Below are 20,551 nucleotides of genomic sequence, written 5' to 3'. Positions count from 1 at the left end.
GTCGCCGCGATTAGCCTTTGTGACTAGCCTCTTGACGCGGGCTAGGTGGTAGCCGTGCACGAGCAGTTGATCTGCCCCTTCCGGTCTGCCTTAAAGACGTGGGAGATAGGGCCGCCGCTTCGGATACCGGTGCGTCCGGGAGTGAGGCAAGGGACGACGCAGAGCGCGCACAGGTTCCCAACGCAGCCGCTCTTATGCAGCACATGACCGCAATGCTGCCTGTGTTCAACCGTCAGCTCGGTTCGGTGGCTAGCACCAACCAAGCCGCAGCTGCGGCGACAGTCTCACGTCCGCGGATAAATGTAGAGGTCCCCTCCTAATCCACAAGCTCTTACAAGAACTCGAGGATTATCAGACGGCACTGGATTCTCAGACGACGTGGTGTTAGCGCAGGTGATTCCCGTAGCACTTGAGAGCGCGGCGCGATGGAGACGCTGCCAGCCGGCTTTCCAGTCGATGACAGACTGGCTTCACTGATCGCTTACGCGCCGAGTTCTTGCCGCCAGATTACGAGCGCCGGATGCTTGAGAAGCTCGCGTTGCGCGCACAGCACCCAGAGGAGAGCCTCCTCGAGTATGCACGCGCAATGCAAGAGCTCTACAAGAGGGCAGATCCCACGGCAACCGATCTTGATCAGGTCACGCGCGCGATCAGGCAGTGCCATCCGCGCTTCAAGCCATATTTGCTGGGACGTGGTTTTGCAAAGCTCGAGGCCCTAGCATAGGAAGCAAAGGTAGTGCAGGCGGATTTACTCGCTTAGTCGTGCTACCAGCCACCACTCAGGTCAGCCTAATCCCTAGAGTTGCGATGCGCGTGGGCCGGAGGCCAAGACTCCGCGCCGCGCGCCAGAGGCGCAGACGTATTGACGGTAGCAAAAAAAGCCAGCATAAGGCTCCGCTATTTCTCGAGCTGTTGGCCCTACGCGTTCGAGCAGCGGCGTCGAGCTAGACTAGTCAGCGACGTTGGCGCCGAGAGAGGTGAAAGACGTCCACAACGCTTCGTGGAACTCGGCATCCACCGACCGCGCGTCAGGTGAACGATCTGCTTTCCTGGAATTGCAACCAGCCGGGCCACGTGGAACGCGAGTGTCAAGCAAGGCGTAAGCAGGGAAACGCGGACCGCCGGCGGCGATAATTGGTAGCACTAGCCTATCGCTGCCGGCGGGAGAATTTCGCGGTAGGCGCGGCGAAAAATGGGAAGGGCACTCCCACGCCACGTCACCGGGCGACCGCCCCGGCGGCGGAGAGGCTTTTGTTCCCCTCGCCTGTAGAGCGCAAGGGATGTTGTCGGGCTCAGTACCCCCCTCCCCCTCTACTTCATGGACAGTAGCCTGCAGAACCGCCCGCGGCTTCCTGCAGCTCCCCGGACCTGGGACACACCCTGGTGGCACGAGAACCTGCCTCCCCCTTCGCAATGGACCACGTGTTGCTGTGGATCCTGGCGACCTACCCGCCGCGCTGCTGCTGCTGCAGCAGTTCCCGGCGGCCTCCCCAGTTGCCGCCCGACCTCGTCGTCGCGGTGACTCCCTGCTGACATCTTTGTGATGCCGCAGTCCTCGCTGCGCTCGTGCTTCTTGCCAAGCAAGCACGCTTGCCACGCGCAAGCCACCCGCCATCCTCGCAGCACCAGTGGTGCGCGCCAAGGCGGCTCCACATCGCCGCCATGAACCATGTGTTTCCGCGAATCCGGACGCCCCCTTTTGCTGTACCCAGATACTCCTGGACAGCTTCCCGTGGGCTCCCTTCTCGCGGGCCTCGGCGCGCGGTCTACGGACGGTCTCCTCAGCGCCACCCGCCGCGCTGCTGCCTTGCCAGCAGTCTGTCGCGGTCCCCTCCTGCTGCGGCGATGTCCCAATCGCCGTGGCATCCTGCTGTCACCAGCAGTCCTCCCTGTGCCTCGCTGAGGAGCAGTACCAGGCTTCGCCTGGAACACCCATAAGCGCTGCGGCACCGGGGCCTCCACGCCGACCGGCCGATGTTCACCGGGCTGTTTGCTTGGTGCGGGCCAAAATGATCTCCCCCCCACCCCTCCCCACGTCCCACTTCCCCATCCCCCTTGCACCAAGCGTGCCGCCGCGACATTAGGCCGGAGTAACCCGTGTCCGCTATCCCCCCCCCCCCCTGTGAATATCCTAAAGTCCCCAACCAACCTTTCATGCTAGTGCGGTTAGCTGGTCAAAGCTACTCTCGTTGAGACGCGCTCAGCGCTGTCACTGGTCGGTGACGACGTGTTTGAGGCTTGCCGTAAGTGTAATATCCGTGTCAGGCGAGCTGAAACCCCTTTGAGGGAGCAGTGCGTCTCGTGGTGCACTTTGACGGCAGAAAGCGGAGGCATATTGCTTCGTCTACCTGCCAGGCTTGGCCATACCAGTTATTCTGGGTAGGGATTTTCTTTTGAAGGAAGGCATTGTGCTCGACACCGGGGAGAATGGCTATTGCTACAGTCACTTCACCCCCCTCATGCCCTTTGTTAGCGCACCCAGGCAGGAATGCCTCGCCCAGCGGGCGAGTGTCCACGTTTGTGTGGCAGACGACTCCCCCGTGAAGCTGAAAGTCGGTGGACCATTAGAAGCAATTATCGCGTCTTTCTCAGGCCACGGTTCACACAGAAACCGGGCAGAACCGACGTGCTTTAGCACGAGATTGAAACGGGTAATACGCGCCCTTTCAGGTCTAACCCGCGTCCGGTAAGCACGCATAAGAGACAGCTTCTCGACAGCGCCCTTGACGAGATGATTGATACCGGCGCGGTGAGACCCTCACAAAGTCCCTGGGCATCCCCATGGTTCTAGTGCCAAAGAAAGATAGTTCGGAGAGGCTGTGTTTCGATTATCGAAAGCTCAACGCACTGACGCCTATGGTTGCATACCCTTTCCAGTCAATCGAGGCTGTGATGTACACGGAAGGGAACGCAAGGTTATTCATAGTCCTGGATGTAAGTAGAGAGTACCTGCAGATTGAGATGGCGGAATGTGACCTTTAGAAAACTGCATTCACGTCCCACCGCAGGCTCTTCGAATTTGCTCAACTCCCGTTTGGTTTGTCTAATGCACCGAGGACGTTCATGCGATTGATGGACATCGTGCTGGGTGATGCAAGGTTCAACTACGCGATGGCGTGCGTACCTCGACAACATCTTGACATTCTCACAGTAGCTCGAAGAGCCCCTCATTCACCTGAATCTTGTTTTTGAAAGAATGAGACGCATGGGTCTAATGATCAACCCAAAGAAAGTGCTGCTGCCATCAAAAAGGGTGAACCTCTTGGGCTTCGTGTGTGATGATGGCACTTTGAGACCGAACGATGACAAACTGCAGGCAACTACCCCTGCCCGATGGACGGGAAACGCTTGCAAAGGTTTTTGGAAATGGTTACTCGCAAAGCCGCTGAACCTGTTGTTGCGTAAAGGCTCGAAGTGATTCCGGAACAAGGAACAACAACGCTAAATGTTAGACAGAACACACCTGTCCCGTCCGTCTTTGAGTGTGTTTTATCTAACATTTAGCGCTCTTTTTTTCCTTTGGTTAAACACAATGCAGAAGATTCACGGGTTGACTTACTCGCATTCACCCGCATAATAGTGAGACATTACTTGCACATCTGTGTACCTAACCGACTCATCAAGAGGTCTCCAGCCTCAGTTGTGCCTGCTGTTGTTCTCGATCCGCATGGAAATTTTCACAAGGAGCTCGAAAAACAGTTGCGCTGCACAGTCTGTCACAAAAGGTCGAAATGCTGTTGCGAAAAGTACAATGTTACACTTTGCATAAAGCATGGCTGCTTCAATACGTTTCACGCACGGCGCTAACTTACGCATTACTCTGGGAAGCACCCAGCGTACTTTCTAAAGTACAGTGTTATAACTTCTGAACCAATAAAGGTAAAGTTGCAAAGCTTTACAAATGGTGTTATTTATCTTAGTTAATAAGATATGTAAAAGGTAGTAGAAATCGTACGACTAGGCTTGGCATGGGCCTTAACGGGTTAATTGAGTCCCGGCTTTCCGGTGAGAAAGGTGGCTTGGAAGGCAACAGCACGAGTCCTCGGCCGCCAGTATAGAAAAAAAAAAGATCAGCATGGCCATAACCTTGCAATTTTATAAACGGCAGTACATGACCGACAGAGTGAAGATATGGGGTCAAATTTCGCCCCCCCCCCTTAAGAGGACTGCCCCCCATCTGCGCACGCCTATGGCCATGCTTGAGTTTCCTCCTGTTTCTCGGCGCACGCAGTGCAGTGGCGGCGCCTTGGCGGCATCGTGAAAAGCGCATTCCAATGGCACACGGTGAGTGAGCCGAGCACTTGGCCGCAGAAAAAACACCGCGTTTAGATTTAGAGCTTGCGCACTTTTGGAGAAGCAAACAAGCCTGTTACCCAAAATTTGATTTCCTTGCTACGAACTTGTCAGTCATTATAACCACAAGTTAGAGCACTTGAAGGAAACTTCAGTGTTGGCCCATTCATCATCTAGGGCAGCCGCTAATGCCCCAAGCCTTCAACACTGCAGGAATTTTATGCACATACTAAGTTAGAATGATAATTCAAGGATTATGCTGTGCCTCTATATATTCTCAAATTTATCCTGTAAAACGCGAGAATTCAATATTTCAAGACCTCAGTTAAACTCGTCACCTTCAAAATTTTTTTTGTGTTTCTCCGCGCTTCAACTTCAATTATAGGACGTCGGGCCGGACCGAGCCTAATCCTTTCAGTCTGAGCCCCGGGCCGGACCCTTCAGCCCTCTCAGTGTCGGGCCGGGCCAGGTTCGGGTGTGCAGGGTAGGGCCCGGGCCAGACTCGGGCAAAGAATTTTGACCCATGCACACCTCGAAGGAGCAAGGCCCGTTTCTCCTCATTTTGATCTGTGCAACAGGAGATAACACTGCAAATCGGAGCAAACATCCGTAAGCATTTTTTCACGCTTCGAGGACAAAAATTTGCTGCGCATAAGCCCCGACTCCAAACGCACACGCGTCATGCGCTGACGCGTCAACGTCATCGCGCGCGTCAACCAAACCCGGTCTGCGCAAGCGCGCGGCACTTGACGCGAGCATCGCGAGCGCTGACGCTCCGATCTGTCCCTTCCAGATTTGGCGCGTAAGCTCGCGCGCTACGCGTATCGGAAACTAGCGACGGGGTTAAACGATATGAGGGGACCGCGCAGCTGTCCCCTACTCCTTTCTTCTCGTCTTCAAGGTTATTAGGTTATTAGCTCCCTCTGCTCCTTTTCTTCACAGACTGGGTGCCTTTCAATTCTCTGCTCTTCACGGTTTGCTAATTTTCTCAGTCCGCGCGAGAGAGCCAGCACCATGAGCATGCAGGCGCATTACCCTTTTGCGACGCCCGCGTGACGCCGGCGTTGGCGTCGCGGCGTGGGGAAAGTGCTTTGGAGTCCCCGCTATAGATTATCCGCGCGCAAGGAACAAACCGCGCCCCACAAATAAGTATGGAATGGCGTATCACGACACCCGGCCAGGCGAAATTCTCTGTTTGAAATTGGTACAGCGTTTCAAAGCCCGACCTTGCGGCGCACTCCCCTACCCTTCGACCATTTCAGACTTCAGCTCGAGGCCAATTGAAGCTGATAAATAAGTTCATTGCCATCGCATAAATGACAAGGGCGACAATATTTGATAAAAGACCAGCAGCAGAAGCAGAGCGTTGACTGCGGCTTGGCTTTTAGGGCATCTCACTAATGTAGGGAAACTACTAATGGCATATGATGATTGAGCGCTTAGGTGACGTGAGGCAAGCGAATGACAAGTAGCATAGTCTGTGGCGCCGTCCAAAATATTCAAATGCATGCAGCTGCGCTGGTAATCCAACACCGTGTCCTGACTCCGCAGGACGTGCGGTCTGGATGCCCTCCCAGCACTAGTTCGATCACATGAAAACGGACGAACCATTCCTCCATTTTGTCTGCCTTAATGAGGCACTTGACGTCCTGAAAGCTGGATCAGTCGATAAGGATATCTATGAAGGCGTCCTCGTATCGGGCGAAGATCGCGAACAATTCTCATGATCCCTTTCGACGTACACACTGGGGGGCAACAAAAAGTTCGGCAGAAGATAAGTCACCTCGAGTAATGCGCCGAAAACAAATATCCAGACACGGCGAGCAAAGGAGTTTCAGAAAATATGCAAACCGCGCTAGATCAATTTGCAAGCACACAGGTGCCCCAAAAGTAAAATGGAGCACGGATCTGCGGAAACAGTGCTGTTCTTCTGTGCTGCTGTTGAGGCTAACACCAAAAGTGTGACACTGATCGTTCTGGTTGTCCACCCGCTAGTAGGGCACGAAGAAAAATTGTGCGATGCGTTTTACTTTTGGAACACTTGTATATAGTCGGTTTAGAGCGAAATCTCTACTAGTCTATGTAGAACCCAGGCTTTCGCCTGGCTCCGACTTAGTGACTTTGAAACCAGACCAAAATTAAACCATGCACACCACTCAAGGTTAAGTATGTATGTAAATTCATTTATAGCAAAAGCACAATAACTGTCATACTTCTCGGTGGATACCTAACCCACGCCGTAAGGGAAGGGAGAAAGGTTGGTGTCAAAGAGAGGCCGTAGTGGGGGGCTACGCAATAATTTTGACCATCTGGGGATTTTTAACGAGCACTCATATCGCAGAGCACAAGGAACGCGACTATCAAAACGCGGCCGCTGCGACCTGGTTTAAACCCGGGTACTCTAGTTCAGTAGCCAATGATTTTTATTACTGAGCCAACGCGGCGGCTGCTTTCGCTCGTTACAACCGGGTTGAAGCACGGCTGAAGATCCACCATATATATTTTACTACCTGCACAAATCATATAGAGACTTTGGTAATTTTACACTCCAAAACACCTGTCGTGTGCTCTGTGGATGACTCGGTAACGACAAAATGCACACCTCGAGAAGCAGCGATATGCTCACAGAAAAAAATTTTGTACGTGGACTCAAAAACGCCTTTGCTATGACGAGGTGCTCTACGTTTTTTTACGCAACACAATATCGCAAATGTAACGTAACATAGCAGCAAAGGCAACACTGATAATGAACAATTCGCGCTCTTCCGTTGTTGGTAGCAACCAGCACCAGTTCCCCCTGTCGTCAGCTTAGCCGAAGTTGCGTGGGATTTTCCGGCATTATTTCTCTGAAAACAAGGAACATCACAACTGAGGTATTCTTACGTATCGGCACTCAAGATCACTCGAAAGAAGCATCACCGTCTCTTCTGAGCACCGGAAATCGTTTTCTGTGGCTGTTTGCTGCGCTTTTCACGTGTTCTGTATCTTTAAAAATTCACTTATGTCTGCGAAAGAAGTTATTATGAATAAAAAAGCGGAATACCGTATCACTTCAGTTGAAGAGATTCTGTCTGGTAGTCTACACAGATAAGCCACGTTTCCGGACATCGAGAGCCTACTGAGGGTGACGAGGACCAGGCGCCCCATCCGGTAGCGGCGCCGGAACTCCTTAGACGTGAGTTCCCCGTTGCTGCCTAGCTGGAAGATTTTGAGGCACCACGCGCCGGCGAAGCGCAGGCTCAGGATCATCAGCTTGTGCGCTGGCACGTGTCCCGCGAGAGGGAGTGGGACACCTGCGATGGATAGGCACATAATGTCGATCGCCCTACAAGGACTGTTTACTGGGCACAACGGGGAAGTTAGCTTAACGTGCTACCGCGAGGCGTCGTCCTGTTTTTTAGAGCCGAAGTCTAATGCGCCCGTTCGGCGGTTCAGCCACGTCACCCTTGGTGCTGATGCCAGTCTATCCGAGCAAAAGGGAGTCACGAGAGAGTCACGAAGACGTTCTAAAAAGAAGGAAAAAAAGAGTCATGAGCTATATTTAGCTCGTGGGGAAAAACAGTGCTTTGTAAATGCACATACATGTATAGATACAAGAATCTAACAAATTCCTTGCCTCAATACATCGCAAAAACCGCTCAAATTGCTGCTCTCAAATTTTACATTAACGTGTATCGTAATCGTCCTTAGAATTTTTGTGTGTCGGGAGTGAGTAAGGGGCCTTCAAGGAAGTTATTAATGCAATCTAATCTCCCTTGACTGTGTCAACTTTCGCAAGGTAAACCTTGTGGAGCACTGCTCCGCGCACGAGGCGGCGCCGCGCGCCAGCCACATTTGAAAGGCGCGCCGCTTCCCGGCACTCCCTGTGTACTGCCCCACTGTCCCTCTCCTCTCCCGTCGATGGGGAAAGAAGTCCTCGAGCGGTCCCCGCTCGGACCCCATAAAACGAGGCGCGCGAGCGTCTCGCACCCTTTTCGTTCACCTGCTACCCGCTTGCTGCCCGCTTCCTGGCTGCTCTCACGACCTGACAACGGCAAGACCCCCTGACCCCCCCGATCTACCTGACGAACCTTCCTGCCCCTGAGTGAGATAAAAATGTTTGTTTCACGTCCCGCTGCGTGTGTCTTGCATGCCCTTTGGGCAGAGGAATCGCCCACAAAATGACACTCAACTGGAGCTGAATTAGCCCCCATGTGGATGATTTCTCTGCCAACGTGAGAGCGCACAGCAAGGTGAGCTCACGGCGGGCGTCCTTTGTGTGATAGGCGCAACGCCATTTTGAGTCTAGGGCTATCGTGTATGTGGATGAGGCGGAATGTAGTATAGTAGTGTTTGTACAGTGTTTTATTTTGTTTTGGGTTATGTGTTTGTTTTGTAGTGCCGGGCGGTTTGTGCTTGAATTTGTTTTTGATATCTTGTACATAGACGTGAGGGCTGTCACCGCGATTAGCCTTTGTGACTAGCCTCTTGACGCGGGCTAGGTGGTAGCCGTGCACGAGCAGTTGATCTGCCCCTTCCGGTCTGCCTTAAAGACGTGGGAGATAGGGCCGCCGCTTCGGATACCGGTGCGTCCGGGAGTGAGGCAAGGGACGACGCAGAGCGCGCACAGGTTCCCAACGCAGCCGCTCTTATGCAGCACATGACCGCAATGCTGCCTGTGTTCAACCGTCAGCTCGGTTCGGTGGCTAGCACTAACCAAGCCGCAGCTGCGGCGACAGTCTCACGTCCGCGGATAAATGTAGAGGTCCCCTCCTTTTCCTGCTACACGGACGTGAAATCAGTCCACAAGCTCTTACAAGAACTCGAGGATATAAGACGGCACTGGATTCCCCAGACGACGTGGCGCTAGCGCAGGTGATTCCCGTAGCACTTGAGAGCACGGCCCGATGGAGACGCTGCCAGCCGGCCTTTCAGTCGACGACAGACTGGCTTCACTGATCGCTTCCGCTCCGAGTTCTTATTCTTGCCGCCCGATTACGAGCGCCGGATGCTTGAAAAGCTCGCGTTGCGCACACAGCACCCAGAGGAGAGCCTCCTGGAGTATGCACGCGCAATGCAGGAGCTCTAGAAGAGGGCAGATCCCACGACAACCGATATTGATCAGGTCGCGCGCGCGATCAGGCAGTGCCATCTGCACTTCAAGCCATATTTGCGAGGACGTTGTTTTGCAAACCTCGAGACCGTAGCATAGGAAGCGAAGGTAGCGCAGGCGGATTTACTCGCTTAATTGTGCTAGCAGCCACCACTCAGGTCAGCCTAATCGCTAGAGTTGCGATGCGCCTAGGCCGGAGGCCAAGATTCCACGCCGCGCGCCAGAGGCGTAGACGTATTGGCGGTAGCAAGAAACGTTAGCATAAGACTCCGCTATTTCTCGAGCTGTTGGCCCTACGCGTTCGAGCAGCGGCGTCGAGCTATACTAATCAGCTACGTTGGCGCGGAGAGAGGTGAAAGACGTCTCCAACCACTTCGTGGAACGGCGGTCTCCTCAGCGCCACCCGCCACGCTGCTGCCTTGGCAGCAGTCTGTCGCGGTCCCTTGCTGTTGTGACGGTGTCCCAATCGTCATGGCGTCCTGCTGTCACCAGCAGTCCTCCCTGTGCCTCGCAGAGGCGCAGTACCAGGCTTCGCCTGGAACACCCATAAGCGCTGCTGCACCGGAGCCTCCACGCTGACCTGCCGATATTCACCGGGCTGTTTGCTTGGTGCGGGCCAAGATGATATTCCCCCCACTCCTCCTCACGTCCCACTTCCCCATCCCCCGGACACCAAGAGTGCCGCCGCGACATTAGGCCGGCATAACCCGTGTCCGGTATCCCCCCACCCCCCTGTGAATATCCTAAAGTCCCCAACCAACTTTTCATGCTAGTGCGGTTAGCTGGTCAAAGCTACTCTCGTTGAAACGGACTCAACGCTGTCACTGGTCGGTGACGACGGGTTCGAGGCCTGCCGAAGCGGTGGCCTTGTGGTAGAGCATCCTCCTCACATTCGGGAGGTACCGGGTTCGATCCCTGGAGCCGCCGGTTACCCACCGGTTTTTCAATGGGTACAAGCTTTCCTCCGGCCTGGCGCTCGGCTCTTCTGGGGTGAAATGCTTGGAAAAGGGGTCACATAACGGACATAAGTGTAACATCCGTGTCAGGCGAGCTGAAACCCCTTTGAGGGAGCAGTGCGTCTCGTGGTGCGCTTTGACGGCAGAAAGCGGAGGCATATTGCTTCGTCTACCTGCCAGGCTTGGCCATACCAGTTATTCTAGGAAGGGATTTTCTTTTGAGGGAAGGCATTGTGCTCGACATGGGGGAGAATGGCTATTGCTACAGCCACTTCACCCCCCTTGCACTTCACCCCCCTCATGCCCTTTGTTAGCGCACCCAGGCAGGAATGCTTCGCCCAGCGGGCGAGTGTTCACGCTTGTGCGGCAGACGACTCCCCCGTGAAGCTGAAAGTCGGTGGACCATTAGAAGCAATTATCGCGTCTTTCTCAGGCCACGGTTCACACAGAAACCGGGCAGAACCGACGTGCTTTAGCACGAGATTGAAACGGGTAATACGCGCCCTTTCAGGTCTAACCCGCGTCCGGTAAGCACGCATAAGAGACAGCTTCTCGACAGCGCCCTTGACGAGATGATTGATACCGGCGCGGTGAGACCCTCACAAAGTCCCTGGGCATCCCCTTTGGTTCTAGTGCCAAAGAAAGATAGTTCGGTGAGGCTGTGTTTTGATTATCGAAAGCTCAACGCCCTGACGCCTATGGTTGCATACCCTTTCCAGTCAATCGAGGCTGTGATGTACACGGAAGGGAACGCAAGGTTATTCATAGTCCTGGATGTAAGTAGAGAGTACCTGCAGATTGAGATGGCGGAATGTGACATTTAGAAAACTGCATTCACCTCCCACCGCGGGCTCTTCGAATTTGCTCAACTCCCGTTTGGTTTGTCTAATGCACCGAGGACGTTCATGCGATTGATGGACATCGTGCTGGGTGATGCAAGGTTCAACTACGCGATGGCGTGCGTACCTCGACAACATCTTGACATTCTCACAGTAGCTCGAAGAGCCCCTCATTCACCTGAATCTTGTTTTTGAAAGAATGAGACGCATGGGTCTAATGATCAACCCAAAGAAAGTGCTGCTGCCATCAAAAAGGGTGAACCTCTTGGGCTTCGTGTGTGATGATGGCACTTTGAGACCGAACGATGACAAACTGCAGGCAACTACCCCTGCCCGATGGACGGGAAACGCTTGCAAAGGTTTTTGGAAATGGTTACTCGCAAAGCCGCTGAACCTGTTGTTGCGTAAAGGCTCGAAGTGCGTCCGGGGCAAGGAACAGAACGACGCATTTGTTGCCTTGGCCCGCGCGATAGCGAATACCGCTAATTTGCGCCTCCCCAACCTGAACAAGCAGTTTGTCTTGCAGACAGATGCTAGTGATGACGGTGTTGGATCTGTTTTGTTGCAGGAACACGAGGGCAAGCACCGTCCTATCGCGGTCGCTAGCCGCACGCTCACATCGGCGGAGCGGAATTACTCCGTAACCGTAAAAGAATGCCTGGCGATAATCTTCGCATTTTCAAAGTTCAATGTGTACCTAGACGGAGCGGTTTTCGCCGTGCATACAAATCATTAGATACTTTCGTGGTTGAAGAGGCTGAAAAACCCCGCAGGCAGACTCGCGAGGTCGGCGCTGAGGTTGCAACATTTCGCGTACGCCATTGAGTACCGCCGGGGCAGCATGAACAAGATGGCCGACGCTTTATCGCATGCACCATGGAAAGCTACTGAAAGCGTATCAGAAGCGCAGTCCAGTACTGCTGAAAGCGGCGTCGCCGCTATTGGAGAGGAGAGGGCGAACGCGAGTGCCGCGCCTTGCTTAGTTAAAGAGTGCGAGGAAACGGACAGAGGTCAAGCGCTGTGCGGCGCGAGAGAGAAGTCGCAGCAGCTGGTGGCGGCGACTAATTGCCTGCCAAGGAGTGAGACAGAGAGATCTGTCTTGGGGAGTAGCGATCAAGTAAGGAAGAGCTGATTCAGGCCCGGAAAGCAGACGGTCTGTGCCAGCGGGTGCTGACAGAGCTTGCGAGTAGTGCAACTTGCACCGGGAACGCTGAGGGCAAGCACGACGCGTATCTGCTGGGCGATGATGGCTTACTGCTCCGCTACATCCCCCAACTCGACGAGGAAGAGGCAATTACATCCCCTTTCCGAGTCGTGGTCCCAAGAAAGTTGTGGAAACAATATCTCTGGTACTTTCATGACTCAGCGCTGGCAGGCCAAGTCAGTGGCAGTAAGACTTACGACAAGTTATGCCGTGCGCGACCTGGCCAGGTATGAGAAATGATGTTCTGGGTTATGCCAGTACATGCCCTGTTTGCCAGGTAGCCAATCCTCGGGCGGGGAAGACCGCTGGCGTGATGAAGCCGGTAGCAACTACCCGTGGCAAGTGGTCGCGTGCGATATCATGGGACCACACCTCCCCCCCTCGGTCCGCGCGCGGAAACCAATATATCCTGGTAATAACAAACCACTATTCTAAGAGGGTTAAGCTATATTCCCTCTTAGGAAGCTTGTCTCGGAACGGATTTGGGAGAAACTGCAGGAGACATTCACTCGTTTCGGTTTCCCTTTCAACCTGATTACAAACAATGCTTTGTATTACACAAGCAGCCTTTGTGGATTCCTGTTGGGCGCTTCAAATCCGCCACAGGAAATCAAGTACACACTTAGAGCAACATAACCGAGAGAGTGAATCGAATGTTAATAGTATGCTGGTCGCGACGGCTAAGCAGCACAGAGATTGTGACACACGGCAGTCGAACAACCGTGAACAGGTCAGTCGGTATGACACCCGCTTACTTGAATTTTGGGAAAGAGAACGGTTTTCGGCTAGAGACGGGCTCTGCCTCCCCCTCCCCCCCCCCTCCGCTTACGCAGTACGCGGCAAAGCTCCGCGAGCGCCTTAAGGCAGCACAGCGCGCGGCTCGTGAAAACCTCGATGTCGCGTGCATGGAGCAGGCGGATCAGTACAACAAAGGTAGTCGTCACGTCATTTTCAGCACGGGCGACTTGGTACTGAAAAGAACGCACCCGCTTAGTAACGCAGAGCGCGGTTTCGCCGCGTTGCTAGCGCAAAAGTGCGTTGCACCGTTCTAAGTTACGGCACGGACTACGCCGCTCACCTACCAACTGCGGTTGTTGACAAGCGGTGCGGTGAAGCCGGCAGTCCGGTGCACTCGCAGACTTGAAGGCTTACCACCTTCGCAAGGACGACAACTGCGAAGCGGTGGAAGCTCAAGGCGATGCAGCGATCTCACCCCAAGTAAGGCATACATGTAACAACCCGGTTCCCAGCCGACGCTATAACCTTAGACCAAGATAGTGCACTACTCTGTCTAACGTCTTTGCTTCTTTCAGAATGCATTCTGATAAGATTTTGCAGCAGCCAGAGGAACACCGTCGCTGGGGCGGGAAACCGCACCCAGCGCATGGTTCCAGTAGGGGCCACTTAAACAGGGGGCACCCCCCCCCCTAGTTTATCGTGGTTTGTGGCCCATCATCGTGACCAGCGCGGTCATACTGGCCGTCTTCAACAAGTCTGGATTCGGAGCCCGCTGCCCAGGCTTGGAGTACGGGCCTCAGGGGGCCAGGTGTGCCCGGGGCGGAAACGCCTGCTGCAAATGGGGTCCCGGTGCATCCAGCATGGCGCTACATGGAAAGGGGTCGACAGCGATGTAGAGTAGCAGCTCAGAGCCGCTGTCAGGTGTATCCGTGGCCGAGCCCAGCTGCGCTGTGACCCCAAGGATGTGGCCGCTGCCGGAGAGAGACCAGCCGGAACTGTCCCGCCATGCCTGCTGCTTCTCCTGCCACACGGACCAGCTGAGATGGCATCCAGACAGAGCCAGGCAACAAGCCTCCATATTTTACGCCGACCCAGGCTCAGACATGGACATGGCCCGGCTGTTGGCGGACCCCAGGTCGGACGCTGAGGGGAGGGGGGGGGGTGAAGATGTGGGGACCGCGCCAGCCACCTTTAAAGGAGCCCTTTTCCCGCGGCTATCGATGCGCCGCCGCTTTACCCCTTCCCTCTCACCGCTCATTCCGGGATAACCGGTGCCGCGCGGGGCTGTCAAGAAAGGTGCACGCCGTCGCCTCGCCCTATCTTCGCTCCCGGACGACCCGCGGATCGCTGCCTGCCCGCCCAGACGACGACCCCACTGACCTCCTGTACCGCCATGGACGGACCTCTTCGGAAGTGAGATAAAGATATTTCATACACGGCCCGCTGTGTGTTTGCCTTGCGTATCCCTCGAGCACAGGAATCGCCCACAAGGTGTAACGTGGCCCGCTGTGTGTTTGTCTTGCGTATCCCTCGAGCACAGGAATCGCCCACAAGGTGTAACATCATCGTCTCTCCGATAGTGTGGATCGGCAGCCGGCGACACTCGCAGAAACGCACGTGGCGCCGGGTGATTTCCAAGTTAACGGCGGGTTTTCTGTCGAAGAAAACGTGCCCGCCACAATCAATAGCTGGTTTACTGCTTGTAGTTTTGCATTTTTGGAGACTAATTCGTAGAATATAGAAATGTTGCGGAAAATAAGCACGGAAAAAAAGAAGAAAACATGGAGCGCAACCAGCCCTCTTTTGGATTTGGTGACATATTTTGCAAGCGTTTTTTATTGCACCGCACTCATGGATCTGATAAAGTTCATTGCGCCACACATATAAGATAAATTTGTTTTCTTCGACTTTGCACCAGCATGCGCATGTCTATCACAGAAAGGAAAATTCTGTGTCTCTTCTAGCGAGTGCATTTCGCGTCATTAAATCTCCCTGTCGAAGCACGGTGCTACATAGGAAAGAAAATTGCCTTACGAAATTTAATTTTTGCGAGCGCAACGTAAAACGCATGCGCTTTCTTTCCTCCTCCTCCTCTATTTTTGCAGGACAAAGCTGCTGGCCCTGCCTTCCACAAGTCGTGCACTGCAGGGCAGGACGAAATGCGGGATGATAACGCTAGTTCCTGCACTAGCGTCTTCCAAGCCCACGCAGATGCAGGCTGTGCTCTGCCCAAACTTAAGAAAAGAGGTATGGCCTAGCTTGCTATATCGTCAATAACTCGAGGATTAATCTTATTAAATATAGCTCAGACAACGCACTGCCCATCCGGTTAGCCAAAAATTGCATGCAATAGCACATCAACTCTGACCAGACAACGCCGACACTGCTGCGAGCTGTTATTCCAGAATGAGATCACGCCGATACCCAAGAAGAATTCCCGCCGCACAGAAAAGCTGAAAGTTCACGTTCAGCACATCAAATACAAGGAGTTCGCCGAACTCATCTAGATGAGTACTTTCTGTGTCAGCGAACTTGATATTAACGTTGCGCCTATGAATCAAGAAGCGTCTGTAAAAGAAGGCCAGCATTCACTGAAACCGAAAAAAGCAGGTGGAAACCTTTTGTGCGTCTGTGTGGCGTTGATTAATGATTAATAATTAACTAATGTGTATTAATTGTTTTTTGAAAATGCAAACTGAATTGGTCCGCCTGACAGGATTCTTACAGAATCACAAAATGCAGGATCCTTCAGCAAATTATTTTTTCGTTGAAGTGCAAGCTACGAATATTAGTCGCTGAGAAGTCATTGAAAATATCTGCTCAGAGGCTCGGTTTTTCTCGGGAAAATTTTTTGCACAATATCTTGGTTGGCACTGTAAATACCGAGAAGTGAGTCAGTTTGGAGCGATGTAAAATTTTGGACTGTTATCGAAACAGGAATCGAATATAAAACTTTTTCGAAAGTAATAGACTCCCTCCGTAGTCTTGTGACTATAAAATATAATTATCACCGAAGTAAACACGATCAAGCCAGGAAGGAAACGAGACAGTTAAACCCGCGTATGAAGTATGGTGCTTGTTTTCATCTGCTTCTCAGAAACAATGGCTTTGCACTGAAGAAAGAAGCAGCGCTTAACCGAATGGTAATTTTACCGAAATGATTAACACTATGAGAAGAAAGCACTCAGAAAACTTGATCGTGCGTATACAGAGGGCACAGAATTGCCTGTCTATCTACATTCTTTTCGGCAACATTGTTCAGGCTGGCTCATGCTTTTAGTAGCTGCCAGATTCCGAACAAAAACGAGGGCATATAATTTTTGGGCGGTTGTATCAAGTTGCATGGACGTCGGAGACCTGTTCGTTTTGCTTTGACACGGCGCCTAACGACATCATCGCTGTGTTTGAAACGCTGCGCGACCAGTAATCTCAAGCGCCGAAGACTGACGGAGGATATCATTATCCGGCACGAGGTAATCGATTAGGGTAATTATTGTCTTAGCGTGGTAGGATAGCCTGCTCATATTTCTTTAGTTATAGGCAGAGAGGTAAATAAAAACGCACCGGAATAGCGAAACAAACAGCAGACACCAGGCCGATACTGTAACCTTCTACACTCGCACTTAAACAATACTGGCTTGTAGACGACGCGAGCGCGCATCCACATTGAGTACGGTTCGTCGCTGCGCCGCCAGGTGGCGACTCTGGTCGATCTCGAGGCCAATAAGAGCAACGTGTCTGAATCGTGACCAAAAGGTTTGATTCCCATTTCAATGCAGCCGCCACAGTTGAAAGCTTCTGCTAACTGCAATGTGATCTTAAGTGCGCAGCCATGTCACGTGCCAACCACATCCTGCCTGTGATTTGTTGCTTTAGAATTAGAATCCAATGGTGGCTTGTTAATCTTCTCTTCTCAGGATATTCAAAGCTTCTTTTGCCGGTAAATTATCGTATAGGAAAGAAACTCTTGACTTTTATTGATGAAAATAACTGAAAATATTTGTTTCTGGGCTGTGAAGTCCCAAAGCAAGGCTATGAGGTACGCCTTAGTGGAGTGCGCCGTATCATTTTGGCCACCTGGGTCTTTTAGAAAGCAGGCTGGCATCACAGAGTACTCGGCATTTGCGTTTTGCCTCATAAAACGCGGCCGCCTCGGGTGTTTTGGAACGGGTGTGTTTTGACACCCTACAGCCTTTCAAAGTTGCGCTCAATAAGCCTTTTTTTTAGATTTGAGGTTCTGGATTTTTCTAGAAGTTAAGAATACCAGGGCTACTATGCAACCCACGGTGGTAAAGCTCTAGACACCGTACCGCGTTGAGGAAGTCGTCCTTGCAGGCGTTCAGCGAGAACGATATATCAGCTTGCAGTCTTCGTCCCGCACGACAGCGCGCAGTGCGTAATCTGGGTCGAAGTGCTGCAGCAGGGGGCTCTTGCACACCTGCTGCGGGGGCAGGGCTCGTATTCCGAGTTTGCGTCGTTATCGAAGTGTCACTATCTCACGTGACCTTGAGTCATCCGATTGGTAGAAACGCCGGAACCGGGTGTTGCCATTGCGGAACCAGAAGAGGTGTCAACACCATATTCCGGCGTTTCGACCAATCAGATGACTCGAGATCACGTGAGATAGCGACACTTCGATAACGACGCAAACTCAGAATACGGGTCCTGGTAGACGCGCCGAGTGGGCGTCTAGCTAGATCACCTTGCGCACCTTCACCAAGTGCGAGGGTAGGTTTTGGGCGATCACCGAGCCCACAAAGGTGTCGGTGCGCTGCCGGTGCGCACGAAACCAGAGATGGAGGCGCTCCAGGGAACTGAGGAACCAGAACACCTGCACGCGGTACCAAGACTAAGTACACTGCTCCTTGTGCGCCATGCTAAGCGTCGCCGCGGTGTCGCGCTGATGGAGGCGGCTAACAGGCCGCCACATCTGACTTATGAAAAGTGCTGCAAAACAAGTAGCACAGGCAGGCATAGGGGTAAAAAAAATTGGTATAGAAAAATTCGGCTATAGGAAGCACCTGTAAAAATGCACTGAAGATGTTGTGCACATCAGCTTTTATTAAACGCCAGCAGAGGAAAGTGACATCGCGAGTTTCATCTAGCAAAAATGCCATCGGCTGAACAGGTGAGGATATGTGCCGCTCTCCTCTCCATTCCCTCCATTATATGGAACTGCATACATAGCCATTCTACACTCGGTCTTCATCAACTCCATGGGTTAACACCTGTATACAAAAACAAAAAAAAAACGTTTTCTTCCAGCACAAAAAACACGCAGTGCGCAGAAATCAATGTATAATCATTTCCTTTCTTACCAATTCCAGGCATATTCTTTTAATTATATCCTACGAAATCCATTGACGTCATGATGCCATTTCCTTCAGACTACAGTTTGTCGGGGTGTAATTATTTCGTTTCAGTTCATTTTTCACCTTTCTCTTGTATGGGTGCTTCCCACTGCGTTCATTTTTCGTCTGTTCGAGTGACATGTTCAGTGGGTGCATAGAATACTGCCCATTTTTATAAGTAGTGAGCTAGACTAACAATCGCCACAACTGTTCCGCTAGTCCACGACCACAACTCTACATGAAACACCGCCATCAGCTTTCAGGTATTTAGAGCGCCGCACGCGGCAGGTCTGCAACCTTCAAAGGGATCTAGATTCCGTGGAAGCTCAGTTCTTCGATATTCGCTGGAATTGTCCAGATTGACAAACTAAGTTATCGAAAAAAAAAAAATGAATTGCTCTGTTATCAACATTTATAAAGATTTCTCCGTGTTATTAAGATCTAATGTTGCCCCACGGACTGTGAAACATCATGTGCCATGTGCTGAGCTAAACGACTGGGATGCGACTGATTACCCGCATACCTGTGAAAAGAATCGAGCTGCCAAGATGATTCGGAAATGTGAAAACCTATTGCGGTGAACAGAAAATTTTTTTACGACGAATCAAACCTCTTATCGCGTGTAATTGATAGGATCCGCTATACGCTTAGCCCAAAGCGCCCTTTACATGAATCTCGCAATGAGCTTTACACATTAAACCCCGCAGCTCGTTACGGCCCATGCGGAATTCTCCATCCGTGGAGTTGAACCCATTCGGCAAATACAGTGTATAAGGACCATGCAAAGAGGCTTATGAGGTGATTGTTCAAAGGCTATGGTTCCATGGGCATGCAAGACTGATCTTTGGACACGAGTTTAGACAGCACGACGACCGGGACCACTCTTCTACGTGCTTGACAAATTGGCAGAAACAGAGGGTTGACTTCATGAAGCGACCAAACTGGTCTGCTCAGTTCATCTGAACTGAACATCTATGCATCGACTTCGCGCGTAATTCGAGAGATAAAAAACAGCGGAGCCGAGCAGTTATTTACCAGCTCGTGTAAGGGTGAAGAAACAGGCGAGACGTTCATCGACAGACTTCTCGGCTCACGTGCTAAGTCAAAAGTTATCTTTGAAAGTAGTGCCCCATTTTGTAATAAAAACACATAATATTGGCGATGTCACATTAAGTGCTGAAAATCGCCTTTAATAAAGTTTCTGTGCAAAGAAATCGCGCCATGACGTGGTGGCAAACTGTTCGCTATTACGTAAAAAACTGGCGTTGCCTTCACATCGAACTACTACAGTACTGTGCCAGCAGAAAAGGTCCCTTATGGAACCACGCGAGGTTAAGCGTTAGAGATGTTTGCAGTAAGCGCACGCTGGACGTCGGTGTGCACCTGGTGCTACCAGGGTGAAGGCGACCACACATTCTTCCAGTACACCTGTTCTCAATCGTCCAAAGGGCAGCAATTCTGACATTTGCGTATACCCAATGTAAAGCAAATCCTGCCCGTCAACTAGAAATGCATTAAGAAATGTGAGACCCCATCGTTCGCACGAAGGTATGAAAACTAGCTTCCTCCACAGAACAGACGGAATAGTGGGAAGACTGACTCTCGTAAAATAAATCTCGTCTCTGGTTCTGTCTCGAGGGTAATGCGAGAAAGATTTAAAAGAAGAATGTTCGTTTCAAAAGTGTTTCAATCAATATATTGTTGGCACAAACAGCGCGCAGCACTGGCAAGCTAAGTGAGTATACAATTCAGATGTTCACTTTGGCGAGAATCGGCGCAAGGTGCGGCCTGTGAGATGCACGAGGCGAAGCAGCTGCCATTTTTAGTCACTCACCACTATTGGTCAAGAATCCTGCCCTCTCTTGTCTGGGCCGTCGCTATGATTGGCTAAGCTATTTTGTCAGGTCCCAACCACGTGGCCTCCCACAGATGACCCAATCTGAGTCTGGTAAAGCAGCTTCAAACTGTGAGCCTCTCCGACTGCTCTTTCAAGTTCGCCAGCCACCAAAGAGTGATGGAGCCCATGACTGCACAATTACTAATCGTGACCGCTTGCTGCGTTTTGTGAAACACTCCGT

This window comes from Amblyomma maculatum, chromosome 7, assembly GCF_055883805.1.
Source record: "Amblyomma maculatum isolate TAMU_Amacu chromosome 7, ASM5588380v1, whole genome shotgun sequence".
Classification (NCBI taxonomy): domain Eukaryota; kingdom Metazoa; phylum Arthropoda; class Arachnida; order Ixodida; family Ixodidae; genus Amblyomma; species Amblyomma maculatum.
This window is presented reverse-complemented; position numbering follows the sequence as displayed.